The sequence below is a fragment of the Lathyrus oleraceus genome, chromosome 4, assembly GCF_024323335.1.
Source record: "Lathyrus oleraceus cultivar Zhongwan6 chromosome 4, CAAS_Psat_ZW6_1.0, whole genome shotgun sequence".
Lineage (NCBI taxonomy): Eukaryota > Viridiplantae > Streptophyta > Magnoliopsida > Fabales > Fabaceae > Lathyrus > Lathyrus oleraceus.
The window spans coordinates 158,424,410-158,448,249 of record NC_066582.1 but is presented as its reverse complement, the minus strand read 5'-3'; the positions used below and the strand labels follow the sequence as shown (position 1 = coordinate 158,448,249).

At 36.3% G+C, this 23,840-nt stretch overlaps 1 long non-coding RNA gene and 1 other non-coding gene across 3 annotated transcripts; one reads left to right on the top strand and one right to left on the bottom strand.

The window, feature by feature from the left end:
* Positions 1 to 4,991: 4,991 nt before the first annotated feature.
* Positions 4,992 to 7,135, top strand: LOC127074290 (uncharacterized). Of its 2 annotated transcripts, XR_007785967.1 has the most exons (5): positions 4,992 to 5,606; positions 5,679 to 6,159; positions 6,265 to 6,341; positions 6,677 to 6,740; positions 6,827 to 7,135. It is a non-coding gene; the product is annotated as an uncharacterized LOC127074290 (long non-coding RNA). The 2 variants fall into 2 exon arrangements; XR_007785966.1 differs by having other exon boundaries at positions 4,992 to 6,159.
* A 15,098-nt stretch (positions 7,136 to 22,233) lies between these two features.
* On the bottom strand, positions 22,234 to 22,306 carry TRNAK-CUU (transfer RNA lysine (anticodon CUU)). Its single transcript has one exon. It is a non-coding gene; the product is annotated as a tRNA-Lys (tRNA).
* Positions 22,307 to 23,840: the final 1,534 nt, after the last annotated feature.

Here is a 23,840-nt window from a genome sequence, read left to right as displayed (position 1 = left end):
TTTAATAAGTGTTTCAATAGTCAACCTTATTTTTTTCCACACCGAAACTCTTCTAAGAAGTGTTCCGGTGCGTTTTTTTATCTTTTTTTTGTATTTTTTGTATTTTTAATTATTTTGTTATAATATTTTTTTGTAGTGGTTCGAAGACGAGGCGCATATGGTAGGATTTCAGACCGCAGTTTAGGCTGAGGCGCATCTTCATCTGCAGCAGAGTCGGCTGGATATCCAGGAGGGTTGTATGATACGTCTCTTTTGGTGAAGTACGAGCATCATGTTGCTCGCCATTTATGGTTTGGTGAGGTAAATAAACAGGATATATTTGAAAATGAATAATATTTGAATATTTTATATTGTGTTTTCTAATATGTGTTTTAATTGTTTTTAGGAAAGAGGACCGAAGAAAGAGTTAAAGGTTGCTGGACACGGACTAAAGCTAACGTCGAGAGTTCCACTAGCTCTTCCACAATAGGTGGAGAGTTGGATATCTAGATTTGGTTTATCTTCACTTCAGAGAACTAGTTTGAACAAGATAGACACAAATCTGGTATCTGTATTTGTGGAAAGATGGCATCTAGAGACATCTTCATTTCACATGCCGTTTGGTGAAATGAGCATTACTTTGGATGACGTCTCATATCTGCTTCACTTGCCCATCAGGGGTGTCTTCTGGAGTCCTTAGGATGTCAAGGAAGAGGTTGTTGTTGAACTTGTTGTTGACTACTTAAGAGTGTCACAGGGTGAGGCACAATCACATGTTCGGAGCTGCAGGGGTTCGTATTATAAATTGGCGTGGTTATATGATTTATTCGTACATCATAGAGTTGCTTCTAGCTGGGCATATGCGACCAGAGCATATTTATTGATGTTGGTGGGTTCCACCATTTTTGCTGACAAGACCTTTACACTTGTCGAGGCACGATACCTCCTACTGTTTACGAACTTAGATAGATGTTTGGGATATAGTTAGGGAGCAGCTGCACTGGTTACCCTATACAGATACCTTGGAGATACGTCCATGTTCAGTTGCAAACAACTCGGTGGATATCCTACTCTCCTACAGGTATATAATTTAATTTAATTTATGAAGTGTTGGATTCATTTTATAAAGTATGTTAACTTAATTTATTTTGTTTATTATGTTTTTATTTTGTAACAGTGCTGGATTCACGAATACTTTCCAACTGTTGGAAAAAGAGGAGAGAATTGGAAACCAACTGATAATTGTGGTCTCCCTCGAGCTATGAGATGGTCCTATAGGCAAGGAGTCCTGAAGGTTGATGATTTACGACCTATTTTGGACGAGCTGACACCTGCCGACATCATATGGCGTCCATTTGAGGACCATAGAGCATGGTGTCAGTTTAATGAGTTATGTCTTTACATGGGGTGTTTAAAGTGGGGTGACATAGTTGTTCCATACTTGCATGACAGATGTTTACGTCAGTTCGGGTACAAGCAGTATGTTCCATCCCCACCTCTTAATTGTATGATGGCGGCTGATATTGATGTTGATTGGATTGGTTACCATCAGAGCGTTGTCACTGTGATCCGTCCAACTACCCTGGCCACCACTCCATCTGATATACAAGATGGTTATCTGGAGTGGTATTATTGTGTTTCGCATCCACGTTTGGTCCCTCCCCATCGTGATGATCCAAGAGAGGTACCAATTCCTGTTTATGATGCAGGACCATCTGATCCTAATTAGGCTCGTGTATCTACATTGATTCATCGTTATCTGAGACAAGTTAATACCGAAGAGGAAGATCCACAGTTTGCTTATTTATTTGAAGCTTTGCATATTTCTCGTTCACATTGATTTATGTATTAAGTTTTAGAACTGAATATAATAGACATAATATAATATTCATGTTTTGATTACATATTCATGTTTTGAGTACATATTCATGCTAATATAGGCGTAAGTAATTGTCAATGTTGTAGACGTCCTGCAAATCCTAACATCCAAGATGTTGTTGTATGAGAACGAAACTTCTTCCAATCTAATGTGACCGGTGGCAACGGAAACCCCTCTTTCATGTTAACCTGATGATAATAGTTAAAACATATATTTAATAAAGTGAAATAATTAAAATATTAAGTCATATAAAATAACTTTTCATACAAAATACGTACCTGAACCCAATGATTTTGGTTAACAAAACCAATGCAATAAATGGAGACATTTGGTGAATGTGAACTTGTCATACGACAGAAAGTCATGCACGGATTGCCTAAACAGACAAGTACAACATTATAGAGATTCGCTATCAAGTAACCCATATCTGGTAGAGTCAACCATTTTTCAAGTGGCTGTGAACCAAAGGATTCTATCATCAAAGATTCTCTCACTTATGACAACCGATTAGAAAATAACTTGTCATACAAAGTTAACCTATCCTTGTCTATTATTTCCAACCCCAACTCTCTGCGAACCATTGACCAACCATCCTCACCATATCCATGCAATGATGCAATGACTCTAAATCCACAATTACCATCTGATTCAACATTAACTACATCTTCAATGTATGACCTAATATGATTAGGAAATTGAAGAGTGAATTATGGTTGTTTCTTTGATAATTTTAACTTCTTCGAAGTCTATGATTGTTGAGATTGCCTTTGTGAAGATTGAGATGCCTTATCAACATACTCATGATACGAAGGGTCCCTATAAACATCATATTCTGCTGGTTTTTTCCCTTTCTTCTTCACTCCTCTTTTGGTTTTTAATTTCTCGGGTGGTGGACACAATGGAGTCATTGTTGGGTATGCTAGTTCACATACCCTACTCTTTAATTCCCTTTTCCCAATAACATCTAATAACCTAAATCGTTTCCACAATTCATCTATTGCACAAGTCATATCCACCTCTGATCCATCATCTGCACCTACCTCTAACTCAACTTCCATAGTTAGTTTCCTCTAATGAACATGAACAACATCTATGGGTATCGGTACACCACCTAGTGTGTATCTTCCTAACTCACAAGAACAACGTAACCCATAAGATGTTCTAAGAGTACAACCACATATTTTTCTGTTAGTTCCAACATAATCAACTCTCAATAACTCTTCAGCAACACGTCTCAAGCAGCTCGAGACACGGAACCACGCAAATAACCATAAAAGTGTGTGTGCTCAACTTTGTAAAAACTCTTTTGAAAAGAAGCTCAAATGTTTCCCAACATATCTTCCCAACATTTGACCATGTCACTTATACTGTTTCCTAACATCTGCTTTAACTTCCAATGAGCAGATTCAACCCTAAAAATATTGAAAATAACACATATTAAAATACATAGAAAAAATATCACATATAAAAATAACATAGAAAAAATTATAACACGTACCGATTAGTCGTTGTGTTACCCAAATATAGCACTCGATTAATCCATGCTCCAACAAATCTATGTTTATATGGAGTCAACCATGTGTCTTTCACATAATTAATAAATCCACTATAATCAACACATGCTTGCTCAAGTTGATGCAACCGTTGACCATACTCAACCTCATCACTAGCCCAAACAACTTCCATCCATAATGCGTATACCGTCTTTTGCAGGTCATTCACCACATATTGTTTGTATTTTATACCAATGTTTTTGTTAATGTGAAATCTACATAGCAAATTAATCGACCTAGGAAACACAATTTCAATTGCTTTCATCAAAGCAAGATCTCTATCTGTCAAAATCACTTGTGGACACAAATCTTTCTTCACAAACAATTCTTTTAGTTTCTCCAATACCCAACAAAAATTCTCTGTCTGCTCAGACTCCATATACGCAAATGCAAAAGCAAAAGTCAACTCGATTGATGTCATGCCAATAATTTCAAACAAAGGTTGTCTATATTTGTTTGTCTTGTAGGTGATATCCATAACTAACACAATAGGAAAAATATTCAACAACTTAACTGAATCAGGATGGGCCCAAAATATCTCTCTCACAACTTCCGAGTCATCCTTTTTTCTACTCCAATACACATAGCCTGCATCCTCAATAATAAACAAATGTTGTATCTCATTTCTAGGACCCCTTATCTCTTTTTGTATCACACTCTTATGCTTGTATACTTGCGTAATCCGAGTGACATTCTCAGGATCTCGGTCTTGCAAGGAAAGCAATATGTGTCTAGGTGGTACATGTCTCTTTGTCAAATCAGCGACATGTTGCTTCTCATCTGTGGTCAGCCTACCAATAAAGGAATGACCTTCTAATCTATCAGGTAAACCATGATTATGTAACCCACATTTTACATCAATCTTCCAACCAGACTCATCTTTCGCCGGAGTCGACCTGATTTTAAATGGGCATCCACATTTCTTGGATGCACTTTGGGTTCCACTATCAGTATTCTTGTGTTTCTCACCTTTATCACAACCAAATATTAATTTGTTACTTCTCTCTCTCTTGCTTATTTCAGTATCTGAACGAGTGATAATAACAGTTATTTTATTATCGATTCCAACCTCTTTAATCCATCTGATCACCTCTTCTCGTGTACCAAATTTTTCAGTCGTTAGAAATGCATCAGAAGTATCTACACATATTTGGGGAAGATTTTCCATTCCTGCATAATAAAAAAAATTCCAAAATAAAATTGCAAACCGGAAGTCTTTAAAGAAGAGTGCCGGAATACATAAAAACAATACCGGAAAACTTATTCAAAGAGGTCCGGTATGTGTCACTTTGTTTACCGAAACTCTTTCGATTAGTGTTTCAGAACGTTTCTTTTTTATTAAAGAACCGGAACTGTTGGTTGAAGTCTTTCGGTTTATTAATTGGTGTGTTCCGAATGTCTTTTGTTTAATCTTTTGGTTTGGAAAAAATATATACAGGAATTCTTTTTCCAGGAGTTCCGGTACAAGGGTGAAATGGGTAATTTTGGGAAGTATCAACATAATGGTAAAAATGAAATGATAAATTGGTTAAAATCACTTAAGGCTACAATTAGTATTTTTTTTAAATTGTAGTAAAATTTTTGAAATGCGGAACCATAGTCTGCCCTTGAATTCTTTGTGCAAGCTCGCACTGAAAATGGCAAGGCGATTGTTCAATGGAGTTTCTTCGCGCACGAGTCTCCCTTCGCGTCGGCGCGTCCTTTCACCACCAACCTTGCATTCGCGGCGCTTCAGTTCACACAATAACGGAGATTGAATCCATTCACCTTGTGCTCATCAATCATCGTGGATTCACGTCTTGGATGCGGTATCATCCGTCGATTTCCAAGTGGTCGCGGCTTCGTATTTAGAAAACTCGACTCGTTGCTCATGATTCGTGTTTCAACCGTTCCCAGCTCCTTGCATCATCGTCGCGTGAGGGTGTCAGTGTTCGTCGCAACTCCCCATGGCATCGCTTTCTTCATTAGACTTTAATTGCGTCCAGAGATATCGAAGCAACAAGGAGTGTGTCGTGCTTATGCATCAGGCGTCCCAGAGCATCATCTTCGAATTGGTGGGACGCACTACAAGTTTATCATTGTGTTTACAGATTCGTAACAGCGACGACGTCGCGTTCGTGCATCAAGGATCCAAAGCGAATTATTCAAGCTTAAACTAACGTGGATTTACCGGCTTCGTCTCTACGGAAAAACAGGTACGAATCCTTGCTTCTTTATGCTTCTTCTTCACCTATCCTTCTTTATGCTTCTTCTCTACGGAAAAACAGGTACGAATCCTTGCTTCTTCTTCACGTATCCTTGGGTGAAGAAGATGCCACTGAGAGAATGAATAATTGAAGGATTGGAGGAGGTTGAAGAAGGTTTGGGAATTCTGTTGTGTGGTTGTTACAGGTTGAATAGAAGATGATGGATGATGGTGAAACTCGGTCGCGGCATTGAAGAACAATAGTGCAGTGTGTATTCTTTTGATTCAGAATTGAGTCTTTTGATGCAAAATAGAGAAGAAGATTGAGAGTGAGAATCGATTGGTTGAATATGGAGATTGAAGAGTAGAGAATTTTGTTGAAGATGAAGAATGGATTGAAGCAGAAGGTTGAAGAAGGAGATGAAAGAATGGACCCTTCGTGCAGAGTGAAGTATTTATAGTTTTTTTTTTGTTATCGAATCAGTTAGGAATATGAGTGAAATTCAACTTAAATGAAAGTTAAATCCGAGAGTTGGTTAGAGATGAACAAAATCTGTTAACAGGTTAGTTAGAAATTGAAATGAAATTCGAATATTAACGAGTGTCATGTCGTTAGTTGGGTTTAAGTGTTAGTGTTAGTTAATCAAACTTGTGACTGGTTAATGCAGGTGATGGTTGAAGGAGTCATGTGAAATTTACGGATCGAAGATCATGACCTGTTAAATAGGTTTTGTTTCAAATGCAGGTTTGATCAATTTTGCAGAATTTTTTCGTTTCCGATATTTTCATATTATCCTGATTTTGCTAGCAGTTAAATATAATATGTTGTTAATTGACTTAATTATTAGTTACTACTTGGTTGAAGCAAAATGAGGGAGTAAAAAGTTCGGAGTTAATTCAATAGGTTTCGAATGTCACTTACAATGAATTGGAATAATTGATTGTACTTGTTATATTTTCACTTAGTGCTAGTATGAGCTTCATAGTTAGAACTTAATGTTAGTTCCAAAATTATACAGGGTGAACATTGGATTTTTTTTGTTATATCTTAAAGTGATCCTCATGTCATGTGTTATGCAGGGAAAATGCAGGTGGATTACCAACCTTTTGCAAGTGAATTAATGGATATGGTTAGCTCAGTTAGGTTGGACTTAAAGTGTAGTTAAGTAATTAATTGAATGCACATATGGCTTATGTAGTGATGAAGAAACATGATGTTTTTTTTTTCAGGTTAGGAGATGTTTGGAAAACCATGGTGTTAAGTTGAATTCATGTTCGGATTTTTGTTCGTGGAATGTTGTAAACCAGAGTTGCTTGGAGTTGGCTATGGATTGTTAATCTGAGATGCAATAGAATTGGTTTTTTTGAATTGAAATGTAGATTTGTAAATATCATGGATGTACACTTGTAATTTTAAATGTTAATTTGGATATTCTAAATCATTTGAATGGTATTAGATTTGATTTGAGTTAACTTTGAAAGTGTTTTGAATTATTCATGTAAAATAATAGTAATGGAAATACAATATTTGTAGATTAATGAGAAACTATGGAACTTTGAAGGTGTAAAAATTTGAACATGAATGTGTTAATAAATAAAAGTTTGAATGGTATTGAATGTGAATAATGGATATTGAATGGACTTGTGATGAGAAGAACAATGAATATATTATAAATGGAATGTGGTTGGATGTGTGTTAAAAAATTGGTTTTTGGCTTATTGGATATGGGGATACTTGGTTGTTAAAATGGATATGGTGGTTATGGATATTGGATTTGAATGATCATGATTATTAAAGTGGAATATATCTAAAATAATTGCTAAAATTAATCTAATAATCAATTTAAAAATCAAAATCCAATTAAAATCAATTTTGAAAACCCAAAATCCATTAAAATTAAAATCAAATAAAATTAGTTTAAATTTAGAATCAATTTTGAAATTAAAATCAATGTGGAATTAACATAACACCATGATGGATATAACAATGATGTGAAAAAATGGGCTAGTAAGAAATGCACTAAAGGTCCAAATCAAAGACCAAGGACTAATGATTTTAAAGGCACCATACAAATGGACCAAGATTAAACCCTGAACCAAATGACAAATCAAGGACGCAAAAGGTCAATGCACTAATGTGAACATGAATCTCAGATCTATGAGTCTTGAAATCACCATATGGATGGTTGTCTGGACCGACCTTGAATCAGATGACATCCCAAGCAAGAAGGCATGTAATCCAAGAGCCTTTTCCTCAATGAATTAAGGTTTCATACATACTCAAGGCAAAAAGAATACCCAAAGTCAAGAACTAGGGTTTTGAATACATAAATGAATGTCATGAGGTGAACTCCATGAATCAAGATCCCATAAGGCATGAGATTAGGGTTTTTCAGGCATAAAGCAATATCATAATCCTCAAGCAACACCCTAGTTTTTTTATTATCCACAAGCTTTGAATTTATGATGCATATGAATGAAATATGAAGGTGTACAGATGAATCTCAAGTCATGGGTCAGATGAGAAGTAAAAAGGGAGGGGCAAATTTTGGGGTACGACAATGGGCATTGTGCAGATACTTAAGAGTAGAGACGTTGGTGTGAATGGAAACTAGTTCCTAGAGCTATTTTCTTTAGTTTTGTTGTTATAGTTTTGGTTATGCTCTAATATGTAACAACAGGGAGCATTTTTCTTTGTTTTATGTAGAGATTTTCTGAGAGACAATGTATGTTGTCATATGTTTATGTTTTGGTGTGATGAGTGTCGCACCGCAATAAATACAAAGTGGCCACTAGATTTTTTATTTATTCCAAAGGAAAGGGAAAATAGTGATAAAACCCCAAAAGAATGGTCTTCGCAACCAAGAGCGGATTTTGGAGGCCGTTATGCAAGGGGAAGGTGTTAACACCCTTCACATTCGTTGTACTTAATGGGAACCACTTTGCTTGTTCTTCGTATGTATGGATGTGGTTATCTAAAGGTTACTTGCTATTGGTTAATGGAAAAATAAGTTTATTAATTAGTGTGTTCACCAAGAATTCGAACCTTTGTGCCTACGTATCCTAATTCGTGCAATAAGAAAGTCAGAGCTTCGTAGTTCTGATTACAAAATGGAGTGCTTGTTGTTTGTTTTTAGTAGACAATGTTAACATTCATGTTCTAGATATTAACCTTGCTTGTATGATCGTGTTATAGGAGACTTAAGTGTTTGTTTATCTGCGGTAGAATGGATGCGTTTGGATCGTATTCTAGCAGTTAAACATGACTTGTGCGCTCATGCATGTGAGGCTTAAGCGTTGTTCATACCACGGCAGAACGGAAGTAACATGTCCTTTGTGAAAAGGTTTTGGATACCCTAAGGCGGAAAATTAGATTTGATTGGTTGTGGTTGATCTTAGACTTGGATAAAGTATCAAACCACAAGCTAAGTACGACCGACAATCTAAGTACCTGGAGTTGAGAGGACATTTGCATCATAACCTCTCTTTTCATCCAAAGAGTTTGTGTTTATTGAAAAAAAAATTGTGGGTTTAATCATTGGTACTTAGAGGGAGACAGGAATATAACATTTAGCTAAGTACAACCAACAATCAGAATACTCGGGATTTGAGAGGACAGTGGCATCCTAACCACTCTTTTTCACTTTCATAGCACCAGATTGAACTCGTTTTATTGTTAAGTGTTTTGAGTGGAAGTTAAGCATTAGGCCACTTGCTAGGTACGGCCGACAACCCAAGTACTTGAGTGTTGTGCACAAGTATGTACACCCCACTTTTTCCTTCCAGTTTTTTGTGAATTTTTTTTGAAAAGGCACTTGATGTTAGATCAAGTGTTTTTTATTTAATTATGAAAGGTGTGTGAGAAGAAAGAGATTTAGATAGAGATAGAAGTGTGAAAATGGAATGGAATGGATGAGATACTTGACTTTGAATCAAGCACTCACGTTAGTCATCAAATGAATTTGATTTGGGAAAACACTTGACATTAGATCAAGTGTGTTTTTATTCTTTGGAAAAGTTCTTTTTATCGTTCGATTTTATCTTGTTCGTTGGCATGCAAAAGAAAGCGATAAAGAAAAGTAAATCCTACATTAGTACATGTTCATAGGAGATGGGAACATTTTACCCACACTAGGTGATGAATCATGAACCATGCAAGAATTAAAAAATTCATACAAGCATTCAAACCATACAACCATTAATCATGCACAAAACTTAAACACATCCACCATGCAAAGTAAAAATAATAAAAATTCATGTAAGATATACTAAAGAAATTAGCACACAATACAACCATATCAAATTGAAAAAAAAATCAAATGAAAAGGATATTTCTAAGGTTATTATCCAAAAATTAATCTAGAAAGAAATTCTAAAAATATAGTAAGGAAACTATCTTAAAAGAAATAAAATAGTAAGTATTATGCATGAGAGTGTATGTGTAAAAATAAACAGTGTTGGACTTAAGAAATAAAAGTAAAATAGGCACAAGAAAAATTGGTCTCATTACTAGTGCAGAAAAAAAAAAGTGGAGTGTGGATAGAAAACACTAAAGAAAAAGGGGCTGAAAGTAATACTAAAAAAACAAAATGAAAATAAAAGAGAAAAATTAAATAAATAAAAAAACAAAATCCCTGAACTGGACCGGTCGGTCGGGCTGAACTGGACCAAACCGGTCCAGCTCCTAATCCCCGTCCCCCAATCTAACGCATCTTCACACACGAAGAAGAGGAAATGCAGCAACCTCCTCAATGGTGCTCACGATGGTACTTGGGCATAGAGGGGAGGTAGGCCGACCAGCCGTGGTGGTCCCCCTCTCTAGAGGGGGCGACTTCTTGTCTTCTCTCACCTTCTTCCTCATGCCTTCCTCCATTATAGGTCTATGAAGTAAAAGTGAAAATTCAATTTTTTTCTCAAAAACCATGAAACAAAAGAGTTTTATGTTAGATTTTCTATGGGTTTTAAGATTCTAGTATTAATTCTAAGCTAATGTTCTAAATGGGGTTTGATTTTGGTTGTTGAAATTCAAGAAAAATGTTTATTGTGAGTTTATGTTAAAATTGGGGTTTTAGTTTAAAAAAGTGATTTTTCAAATAAGTTGCTTCATCTTATATGCTTGTATCAATGCTAATGCAATACTTAATTCACTTCTATGCAAAAAAAAACTATGTTAGAAACTCCTATGTTGATTTTTCTTTGCTACTTGAATATGGTTTTGTAGATGTAACCAAAAATGCTTATTAAATAAGTTGTTTTGGACAGGAGGATAAATTAAGGCTCCACCACATACATTCAACAAGAATCATTCACCCAAGCATTCATCACAATGGTATGGAAAAGAAGAGATGAAGAATTACCGATGGAACGGAGGTTTGCTCCAGTTAGAAGTTGTTTGTGGATGACGCATCAAAGAGAAATGGTTTCGAGAGGTAAGCTCCTACACTTCCATTAATTTCCAAGTTTGAATGTAGAATTTGATGGATTGTGTTTGAATCTTGATGATTGAAATTGATGAATTCTTGATGATGAGTTTTCTTGAATTGTTGACAATTGTTCAAACTTTGATGATTATACGTGAAATTGAATGGTGAATTGTTGAATGATTGTGGCTAAGTTTCACCAACTTAGAACTTCAATGTGAAGTTCTAAAATGGTGATGAATATGAACTTTGGTGAGGGTTAGGGGATGAAGAGAATGATGAGAGATTGTGAGAAATGGTGAGAAAATGGAAAAAAATGTGAGAAAGTGTTAAGGTGGTTAAAATGGTTCAAAGTGGTTAACCCTAAAATTGGGAAGAATGACATGTTTACATAGTTTTGTGAATGATTGTGAACCTTTGAATTACGATCCAAGTAAAACTTTTGTCAATGGTTGAAAATCGAAAGTTAGAAGTTATGTTAGTTTGGTAGTTAAAGAAGTTAAAAGTAATTAGGTAAATGGATGACTTGTGGAGAAATAGGTAGTTAAGGGTAGATAGAGATCAATGATGTTGGAGTTTAGCAAAAGTACCAAGTTAGGGGGTAAGGTAAAATGGTCACTTGGTTAGAACTTGAAATTGGCTTAAATTTACTTTGATTTTTACTTTAAATTTTTGCCACTTTTTCCATGTCTTTTTTATGAATCAAACTATGGACTTAAGTGCTTTTGAGGAGTGGTCTTATGTTGAAAATAAGTACTTTTGAGTGGCGTAAATTTATGGATCGAAAATCGAATACTTTGTGCATGAAATTGCTTGAAACAGAGTTGGGAAATATTGAAAAACCAAATGTCATATAATGCAGAATTTTTTAAGCGCTGAATTTTTCGAAGTGCAAAATTGTTCTCATGACTTTTTTATAAATTTTGGATGATTTCAATCCATGATAATGATGATCAATTTGGTGTATCTTCTTCTTTTCAACGAAGTGAGCATAGGGGTGGAAATATGGGCTCGAGGTGGCATCGTAAAGTGAAGCTAAAGCCATGAGAATGAGGCTTTATGGAAGATGAAAACAAACTTTTCTAAGTGCAGAATTTTCTAAGTATAGAATTTTTCTAATGACTTTTTGATGAATTTTGGATGATTTCAATCCATGACATTGATGATCAATTTGGTGTATCTTCTTCTTTGCAGAAAAGTGAGCATTGGGGGTGGAAGAATGGGTTCGAGGAAACATCGGAAAGTGAAGATAAAGCCATGGGAATGAAGCTTCATGGAAGAAAAAATTGTTGGAAACTTGCATCATGTAACATGTAACATAAGCATGAAATTCTTGATTTTTGATTAAATGCTTATAGGGTAGGTTTAGGAAAATTCAGGGGTCATAATCGAGTCGTTGATCAAAAGTTGACCAAAAGTTAACAGTTTACCAAAAAGTCAACTTTACCAAATTGATGTAATTTTTTTATCCTCTTTCCTGTTAATCCCTTCTTTCAACTTGTATGTCAAGTAATAAGCATTGTACCATGAATTTCCATGAATGAATGAAGTATTCTTTGAATTTCCAACTTTGACTTGTTTCCTTAAATTAAAGCAATCGAATCAAATAACAAACATCTTGCTCCCTCTAACAACCATGAATTTCAAATAAAGAGGTGTTCCACACCACCAGTGATATGAGAAACAAACTCGATTAATTACCGAATAATACATGTCTTGAAAATCCGTTTAAACCGATTACATCTACTATTACTGAACTTTGACCTAATGATTGTAATATGCAAAATGCGATGAATGGTATGTTAAATGCATGACCCAATTGAATGAATTGAGGATCATGTATGTAGATGATTTTAATGTAAGCCAGATAAAAATAGAAAAAAGTAGGGAAAATTTTGGGGTATGACAGCTGCCCCTAGAGATATGGAATGATGAATTGGCTTTTGTATAGGGTCATCTGTTGGGGATTAGCTGAAATATCTGTGGGGAATATGGAGTAATTGTAAAAGAAATATTAGTCAAGCATGATGTATGCAATATGCTATGCATGTCGTATCTGCTTGATTTTTTTTGTTTTTGCTTCCACTAATAAGTTTTAGCAGGTATTGGTAATTTGTGACACGGTTCTCCGATACAAAGGTAGAGGATACTTGCAAAAAGATTTGTAAAGAGTTTTGAAGAAGGTTTGCCAGTGGGACCTAGGCTTTGGAGGGATTGATGACTTCGTTGGGGATTGAAATGATTGGCCAAACAAGAACTGGGCTTTAAATGCAGTGGCCAAACAAAGTTTAGGCTTTATGGAAATGGAGACCAACTGACGTTTGGGCTTTAAGGGAGATATCTAAACGGATTTTAGGCTTAAAGAGGAGATGGCCAAACAAAGTTTTGGCTTTTGTGGGAGATGGATAAACAAAATATTTGGGCTTAAATATGCTCTGTCAGGAAAATAGGGTCGGCATGGCCGGGTGTCGAAAAGCGATTAACACATACGAATGTTAGAAGTCAATACATACGAGTATTTAAGAGATAAGGTTAGCATGATCGAGTATTTGATATTAATAGGATGAGTGTTAGAAACCTATATGGATGAGTACTGAAAAAGGGTGAGATCAACACGGACGAGGGATGGATATCAAATACAGACGAGTGAAAAAAGGGTGAGTTCAACACGGACGAATATTGTAAATCAATACAGACGAGTATTGAAAAAGATTATCAACACATACAAGTGTTAGAAATCAATACAAATGAGTTCTGAAGAACCGATTAACACTGACGAATGTGTGAACTCAATACATATGAGTATTGAAAAAGTTGATCAACGCATACGAGTGTTGGAAATCAATACAAACAAGTACTGAAGAAACAGATAAATACGGAAGAATGTTGGAACTAAATACATATGAGTATTGAAAAAGCGATTAACACGAACGGGTGCTGGAAATCAATACAAACGGGTAGTGAAACAAGGATAAACACATATGAGTGTTGGGAATCAATACAGATGAGTATTGAAAAAAACGATTAACACTGACGGGTGTTGGAAATCAATACGGACGGGCATTAAAAAAAGGATAAACACAGACGAGTGTTGGGAATCAATAAAGACGAGTATTGAAAAAGAGATTAACACAAATGAGTGTTGGAGCTCAATATAGATGAGTATTGAAAAAGGAGAATAACACGTACGAGTGTTGGAACTCAATATCGATGAGTATTGGGAAGAATTAACGCAGACGAGTATTGGAGCTCAATACAGACGAGTATTGAAAAAAGGATAAACATGGACGAGTGTTGGGAATCAATACAGACGAGTATTGAAAAAAGCGATTAACATGAACGAGTGTTGGAACTCAATACAAATGAGTATTGGGGTAGAATTAACATAGACGAGTGTTGGAGCTCAATACATATGAGTATTGAAAAAATGATAAACATAGATGAGTGTTAGGAATCAATACAGACGAGTATTGAAAAAAGTGATAAACACAGACGAGTGTGGGAGATCAATACAGACCAGTATTGAAAAGAGGACAAACACAAACCAGTGATGGGAGCCAATACAGATGAGTATTGAAAAATAGATAAACACATATGAGTGTTGGCGACCAATACGAACGGGTGTTGGAAAAAGTATTGACACAAACGAGTGAATCGATACAATACAGACGAGTATCGAAAAAAAGGTAAACATGGACGAGTGTTGAAACTCAATACAAACAAGTATTGGAAAAATAATTAACACATACAAGTGTCGGAGATCAATACAGATGAGTATTGAAAAAAGGATAAACACAGACGAGGGTTGGAAATCAATACACATAAATGTGGGAGGTTAATACGGACGAGCATTGGGAATCAATACATACGAGTATTGGAAAAGGGGATTAACGCAGACGAGTGTGGAAGGTTAATACGGATGAGCATTGAAAATAAAATTAACACAAACGAGTGAATTAAAACAGACTAGTATTGAAAAGGGATAAACACAAACGAGTGTTGGAGCTCAATACAAACGAGTATTGGAAAAAGAATTAATAAAGACGAGTGAATGGAAAAATAATTAGCACAGACGAGTGTAAGAGCTCAATACAAACGAGTCTTAAGAAACGAGTTGAAGATTGACACATACAAGTATTAAAGAGATAAGAATCAACATGGACGAGTGTTAGGAATCAATATAGACGAGTATTGAGAATGTCTTTAGGAGAAACACAGATGAGTGTTAAGGAAAAACTTGTCAACATGAACAGGTGTTAAAACAGTTAACACAGACGAATGTTAGGAAAAAGTAGGGTCAATACGGACGAGTACCTAGCTTATGCTTCGTATGCATACTTGAATTTGAGGATGAGGTGCTTTATATGATGACAATCACTATGTGCAGAATGCCAGTTATCGGGCTTTGTGGATGCCAACTAAGTTGGGCTTTTGGAATGGGCCAATAAGGATTGGGCTTCGAGATGAAGGGCCAGACGGGGACTGGAATTTTAAAAGGGATTTTCCAGACAGGAACTGGGCTTTAAGAGGTTTTTCAGACAGGAATTGGGCTTTGAAAGAGACTTTTCATACAGGAACTGGGCTTTAAGGAGGTTTGCTAGACATGAACTAGGCTTTGAAGAGGTTTTTTAGACAGGAATTGGGCTTTAACACGCTATGTCAAATGGGGACTTTAAAGTAGGCACGAAAACCTCATGATGTCCCTCAGGCACAACGACGGTGATGAAGTTCTCAAAATATGGCTACAACTCTAGGACTTGTCAAACTCATGTCAGGTATTTTAAAATAATTGAGAAAGGGAGTAGGCCATTCGTCCAATACCTTATCTTGTATTCAGGATGAAAAGTTTTGAAAAAGATAACCTTATCGTGCAAAAGGCAACGAGGACTTACGAAAGGTAAGTAAAAAAGAGACACCTTGGGAAACCCTGTTGGGAACGCCAACTAGACAATTTTGTGGGATTTAATCGAGGTCGATTTTTTAGGATGCCAACAAGGATTGGGCTTTATCCTGTTAGGGAGCGGCTTCATTCTATGTGAGATGAATGATATGCATGACATGATTTATGCATGATGATTTATGCAATGGTTTTAAGGGTCCAACAAATGCCTCTGAGGTGGATCATATATTATGGACACTGAGAGATATTCTGCTTGGTTACAAGGCTTCCTGTTGAAAGGTTATGGGATGTGTTTAACATGACTTCCCAAAATCATGATCTCTTGGTATTGCTGAAATGGTGAAGTTGATATGGATCTTCTGATGCCCCGGGCTTGATCTGAGCAACTTTGGAAGTATGGAGAGGAATTTCCCCTTTATGTCCAATCTTGCCCCCAATTTGTTGGGTGTCTGCATGGATTCCCCAATCACAAGTTATGAAGCACTTTTGGCATAGAACGATCTCGATCTAACATTCCCCAGTGTTTTGGAACTATATACCTCTGATTAACCATATTTTGAAGTGGTTCACTTCTTGTGCTCTTGAGGTGGCCTTCCCCAGTACGAGCCTTGAAGTAACTTTTCCCCTGGTTGGTTGATATTTGAGGGAGTTCCGCTGACTAACTGGTCTTTAAGAGATTTATTGAATCTCGACGTGATTTCCCCAAATTTACTGGATCTTGAAGTGACTTTCCTTTTTGCTCAGCGTAGTCTTCAGGCGTTCTGTCTTTGGTATGATCAACCTCCTCAATTCATGCTTATTGTGGAAACTTTCTTGATGTCAAATGCTTACTTACGAGTAGAGATTGTTCATTTTGGAAATTATCATTGCAATGTTATGTTTATGATAGTTTTGAAATCTAAGCATGCTCACTGGAATTATGACATATAGTGAACGGATCACTATTTGGGATGCCATATCAATACCAACACAAATGATAGGCAAATATTTAGGAGTAAGTTTTAACAAGGTCTTACCAATTATAGTATGCTTTCGAAATAAACCATGTTTGAATTAGGTCTTTTGAGGGTTGTGACGTGGTCTGGTTCACGGTTTTATAAAGAAAGGATTTATGGCGTGAAACCTATTCTAACCCGCCCATTCTCCTTGATGTTCTACAGTCCTACGTTCAGCTAATTCAAATCAAGCGCTTATTTTCCAAAAGGGATTTTAAATTGTCGAAGTGATAAAATAACAAGGTTTTGAGAGTGGCAGTCGCCCATCTTTTGTTTGGTTTGTAGCCACACAACTTTGTTCTTGATGAGGATTTTCTTTTGATTCCTCTTTTGCTTCTCTGTTTTTTTGATTTCCCAACTTTTGTTGGATGGATTCAAATTTGCAATCCACACGGATGCCCTAATTTTTGCCTAAGTCACTCGTTTATATTTAGCGGGCTTTCTTTCTTCTTTTCTTTTTCTGGATTTCTTGTTTCTTTTTCCTTTTGTTGGAATAAATCGTGTGACATTTGTTCTCTTGATTTGAAGGGGTTATGATTGCCTCGTTTCTTCTATTGGTGAGGGATAACCATTACGGATTTGTGGTTTCTGACCTCCCGTGAGGGATAAGATATAGTTGATCCTAAGATAGGACACTCCTTTTTTGAAATTTGAACGTGTGGTCAAATTAACTGACGACTACCCTGCCAGGGGTTAAGATTAAGGGTTTTATATACATAAAGAAACTCTTACTCCTTGGCTCGAAGGGGTTAACTAGACATTATCTTCCTTATAACTCATGTGTTTGGGGATTTAAAACAATGTCTTACATCATCAGCAAGGTTTTATTCAAAAGCATACGTGTAGTAATTTCGTGTATTTCAATTTCATCATCGTCCTTTTGATTTCGCTTAAACAAAAGTTTGATATCGATGAATAAAATATGAGTGGACACGAATGGATTGATTTAAAACATGCATATTCATTTCATTATTGAAAATGATTCAAAAACAAACGAGTTTTACAAGTGAATATTACAATGACAAACAAGAAAATTACATATGAAAATGATTGAACATTCTAGTGATTGGCGACGTGATTAGCCTTATTCCTCCCACAACTTGGGGTCATTGTGCTTGCAGAAATTGATGTGACAGTCCCATAGGTGCAACGTCTTCATATTTACCACTGCTTCCACTTGCACTGGTTATGGCATTTTAGATGTGTTTTCCTGCATGGGGTTATTCATTATGTTTGGACCGTTTGGTGTGAACGATATAGCCTTTGAGTTGATCAGGTCTTGGACCTTATGCTTTAGGGCTCTACAATTCTCGATTGTATGCCCGAGTGCCCCCAAATGAAATTCACATCTAGTATTAGCGTCATAGCCCTGAGGGAGAGGTGTCGGAGAAGGTCCCATTTCCCTTAATTGTACCAACAAGCCTCGAAGCAAATGAGAAAGCAGTTGACTATACGACATGGGAATCAGATTTATCCTTCTTTCTGATATCCTTTGTTTATGTTATTCCTGCTGATAATAATTCTATCATTGAGGACCGTAGGGTTATTGAGGAGTGTAGTGTTGTTGATATTGCATTAGTGAAGGACCAGTAGGAATTGCATATGTTTGTTGTTGATACTGGTTGGGTGCTACTGTTTCCACTTGATAGTATGGCACTCGGTAGGCTCTATCCTCCCCTTTGGATGTCATAGAGGCATTGGTCTCCCTTTCCTTCTTCTTTGGGAATTCGGAGTGGGGTTTCTTTGCTCCATTAGCCACAACGATTGTATCTTGGATTTTATCGATCTTCAAGCAGTTCTCGATTTGTTTGTCGGTAATAATCAAGTCTGAAAATCCTGAGGAGGCACTTCCAACCATCCTGTCAAAATAAGGCCCCTGAAGGGTACTCGTGAACATGTCTACAAGTTCTCGCTCCAACAGAGGAGGTTGAACCCTGGCAGCCAAGTCTTTCTACCGTTGGGCATATTCCTTGAGCGAATCATCTAATTTTTTAGAGAGGCTTTAGAGCTGAGTCTGGTTGGGAGCCATATTTGTATTATACTAATAATGTTTGAGGAATGCTTTAGCTAGCTCCCTCTACGTTCGTATATGTGTGCGTTCAAGATGTATACATCATTCAAGTGAAGCCTTACTGAGTCTGTCTTGAAAGAAGTGCATTAACAGTTTCTCATCCTCAAAATGAGCAGTCATCTTTCTGCAAAAGGATCGGATGTAGGTATTAAAACAGGTAACCCCCTTTGTAGTTTTCAAAGTTTGGGACCTTGAACTTAGCAGAAATCATCACACCAGGCACTAGGCACATATCTGCAACATCCAACCCAAAGGCGCTAGATCCTTGGATAGCTTTCATCATGTCTTCCAGAACACGGAGCTTCGTTTCCATCTTAGCAGTCGATGGTCCAAAGGCGTCATAAACCGAATCATCTCTTGTAGTGAATAAAGCATTTTGATGATCATCTATCTCAAGTTAACCCCTACCACTAACAGGGATGTTGAATGTAGGGCCGACATTTTGATACACGGGATCTCCCTTAGGAGGTGGCTGAGTCACAATAGGTGTACCAGTACCCCCTAGTGGATTCACTAGAAGTGTTATAACATTATTTGCATAAGCGAACCTCATATTATCCTGTCGTATTTCTTCCTAGCCTCTGGCTATAGCTTGAACATCTTCCATAAGTTAACCTGGCCGAGCACTCACAGTGATCATGTCCTCCCTCATTGCAACTTGGTTCTGCTCTAACTGGTCCATTATCGGTCTTTGCTTGTTATGCGTGTTGTACGGATGCCTGGAAGTCAACTTGACAGTAGCAGGTTCTGGACAAAGTCCAAACAACAGTGAGTCCTTCTAATTTGGTCTGATGAAATGCAATATGATGCATGAGTGTATGCAAAAAGGTTTTTGTGTTCCCAAAGGAATGTATATGTTGAATCAGTTTTTATGGTACGATTAAATGACATGCAACATCATAGATTCAAAGGCTTGCAGCATCTTGGTTAATATGATCATGAAGCTTAAGGTAGGTGGACGTTTAGTTTTTATACAAGAAAACCCATGTCCCCTCACAAGTGAGTACTAAAGCTTTATGAAGATGCTTAGTCACGAATCCTGTGGCGAAAATATCATTGTCGCCACAAAATGACTTATGCGACAATGATACCATCAGGAGGATCTACTCTAAGTGAGGTCACCCTTAACTTCAAAAGCCACATGTTTTCTAAAGGTCCCTAGATTCATAGATCCCCTTTGAAATAATGGTTGTCAACGCAAAATGACTTACGTGCCCACGATACTTCAAAAGGAATCTACTCTAGGTGGGGTCTTCGTACCTTCACATCCAGACAACTACGTCTGACAAGTCAGAATAAAGCTCTCAATCTATCTCAGGTGTACTCTCCAAGCCTGGGTATTGGGCTTATCACTTAAGCATCAGAAACTAATCCCACAAGAGAAAGATAATATATACAGGATATATAACACAACATCAATAGATAAGCAAGAAAAATAAAGATAAATATCTTAAGCAAAAAGGATACATGCAAAGTTGGGCTTGACTCGTTTATGACATTCCCCAACAGAGTCGCCAGCTGTCGCGCCGCAAAAAATATAGAGTCGCCACTGGATTTTATTTATTCCAAAGGAAAGGGAAATAGAGATAAACCCCTAAAAGAATGGTCTTCGCAGCCAAGAGCATATTCGGGAGTCGATTAAGCAAGGGAAAAGTATTAACACCTCTCACATCCGCTGTACACAACGGGAACCACTTTGCTTGTTCTCCGTGCATATGGATGTGGTTATCTAAAGGTTATTTGCTATTGGTTAATGGAGAAAAATAAGTTTATTAATTAGTGTGCTCGCCAAAGATTCGAACCCATGTGCCTACGTATCCTCATTCGTGCAATAAAGAAGTCAGAGTTTCGTAGTTCTGAGTACAAAACGGAGGGTTTGCTGTTTGTTTTTAGTATACTATGTTAACGTTCGCGTTCTAGCAGCTAACCTTGCTTGTATGCTCGCATCATGAGAGACTTAAGTGTTTGTTTGTTTGCGGTAGAATGGATGCGCTTGGATCGTATTCTAGCAGTTAAACATAACTTGTGTGCTCACGTATAAGAGGCTAAGCGTTGTTCATACCACGGTAGAGTGGAAGTAACACGTCCTTTGTGAAAAGGTTTTGGATACCCTAAGGAGGAAAATTGGATTTGATTTCAAAGTATAGATCAGATGAATTGATGTCATGTAAACATCATAAGTGCAATTGTGTGCATTAAAATATTGTGTTGCATGTTTATTTTAATTAAGTGTTACATGATCAGTAGGTGTATGTGTTTTGAGAGGTGTAATATCCTATATGAAAATGTTGTGAAAAATTTATGATTTAATTATAATTATGCGTTGTGGAAATAGGGTGTTACAACCACGGTGTACACCAATTGTACTTGCTAAAAGTACAATAAGAAACAACCTTTAGTGATTAATGGTTGTCAAAACAATTTAAAGTTTGTTGTGAGGTTAGAGCTAGCTCACGCAGTGAGGTGAGAAACTATGTATGTGTTATTTGTATGATGAGATTCGATTCTACTCAACCTTAGGGTTGAGGTATTTATAAAAATCCTTCGGTCTAGACCTCAGAATTCCAGGAAGTGGCAAGCGCTTCTAGAAGCGTGGAAATGGATCAATTAATCTCATATTATTCAGGAGAACATGGTTAATCTCACTATGAATTCTTCTTAGCGTTGTTGTGTACCGTGGACACGTCATTTCACACGCTCTCATAAATCAGGCAAGTCATCTAAGGAGTGAGCGACATATTTGAGAAATGGGCGTCATATCCAAATAATGGACGCTCGATCCAATGAACAGACGACCCAAAAGATGTTGGGACGGTGTGTTATGTCATTTCCCTTCCATATCACCCTCTCTAGAGCCTTTACAAATACATCAATACAATGAGGTAGGTTTTTAAAAATATTTTAGTTAAAAAATTAACACACCAATTTTTATCCTACTTTGAAATTCATTTATTTTACTGTCTTAAATTCTTTTTTTAAAATTGAATTATTTTCGACAATTAACCTATATTGTTTGGAGAATTTGTTACATATTAAATTTAAATTTTTAGATTCGAATTTAATGGAATAAATTGAGTCAAACTTTTTCATGTAAAAAGACAATAATTTGAAAGGTTCTTCCAAGTAAAAAACTAATATGTCCTTATCGAAAGTTATGTTAATTTATTTGATGTTTATAATTTATAAAAGTAATCATCATTGCCAAACAATTGAAACTTAATTAAGAAAAAACTATCATTTTTAAAAAAGGACGCCCACCGTGGGGCTCGAACCCACGACCACAAGGTTAAGAGCCTTGCGCTCTACCAACTGAGCTAGACGGGCTGTTTGTTGTTGACTCGTTAAAATCATATAAAACGATGAAACGTGAGTGCACTTTTCTTCCTCAATTTCTAGTTAGTAAGTGGAGAATAACCTATCAGTTAGTGTTTAATTTGATGATTCAATTTTAGTGGACAGTGTCTTATGAGTTCCATTTTTTTACATGAACTCGTTTATTTGGATTACTAATGTGAATATTGTTTGAAATTATTTTTTAGATTAGATTAATGTTTATGTATTTATTTTAGGAGAGGTTTGGTTGACGTTTATAACAAATAAACAATTTTAAAAATATATATACAAATGCCTCTCAACTCACTATTAATCAAATCTAACAATATAACTAAAATGACTTATGCTCTTTGTATAGTCGCTCTTCATAGGTAACTGTTTCTTTTTTATGGCAAATTGTTCATATATACTTATGCTCTATACATTTTCCATAGCTAATAGTTATAATAAGCGAAAATTGGTAGGTTTATCAGGACCCGGTAATAATGACTAGTGAAAATGTTTCATCATAGTCATGAACTTGTATAAATTCTTTAGCAACTAATCTTGTCTTATAGACAAAAATTTCCATCCTTATTTTTCTTGATCTAGAACACCTATTTTCATCCAATGGGTTTTACCCCATTAGGAAAATATATCAAGTCTCATATTTGATTCTCAAACATGGAGTCCATTTCATATTTCATGGTTTCAGGCCATTTTTGTGAGTTGGTGTCCGTTATTGCTTGTTTATAGGTAGCAAGCTCATCATTCTCTAAAATTACGCCAATTCTAGCATTCAAGACGAGATCCTCATATCGTCTAGGCTGTTGCATTGGCCTATTTGATCTCCAAAATGGTCCAATAGTTGGAGATACTTTAGCAGGAAGATTGATCACATCAATATGTGGGACCTCAAGTGATTCATCTACTTGAGGATTTTCATCTTGCATATAGGTGGTTTCCATTTTAGAAGGTATGCCTCCAAAATCAAGTTCCTCTATGACATCTTTTATGTCCAATGTTAGACGATAGTACCGATCTATAAGGGGGACTGAATAGATCAGTTTTGAAATTTAGTGCTTTTTAAAAATATTTTCAACGGCTGCGGAAGCACCCTAGATTATAATCGTCTAAACGATCCATTAATGGAAAGATCGGATATGCTTGAAACCGAATGAAATTACTTAAGATAGAGATTATCAACCACTATCTAAATCAATCGATTAACCACTATATTCTTTGATATCGTTACCTCTAATAATGCTTAAACATAATAAGAGATCAAGCACAATATTACTAAGTTTGTGTGAGATTAATTTTCTCAAACACTTGGTGTGCACTCCACACCAAGTTTCAATTTCACTCAATTGAATGTGCATAATTTTACTCAGTTGCAATCAAAGTGATTGCAACAATTTATCGAACAGTTACTATGCACAACAATCAAGCGATATTGATTTTACTATTAATTTCATACAAACCGTAATTAATGCAGAATTTAAAGAGTTAAGAGATAGAGAGAACAAGACCGGATTTGTTGAGG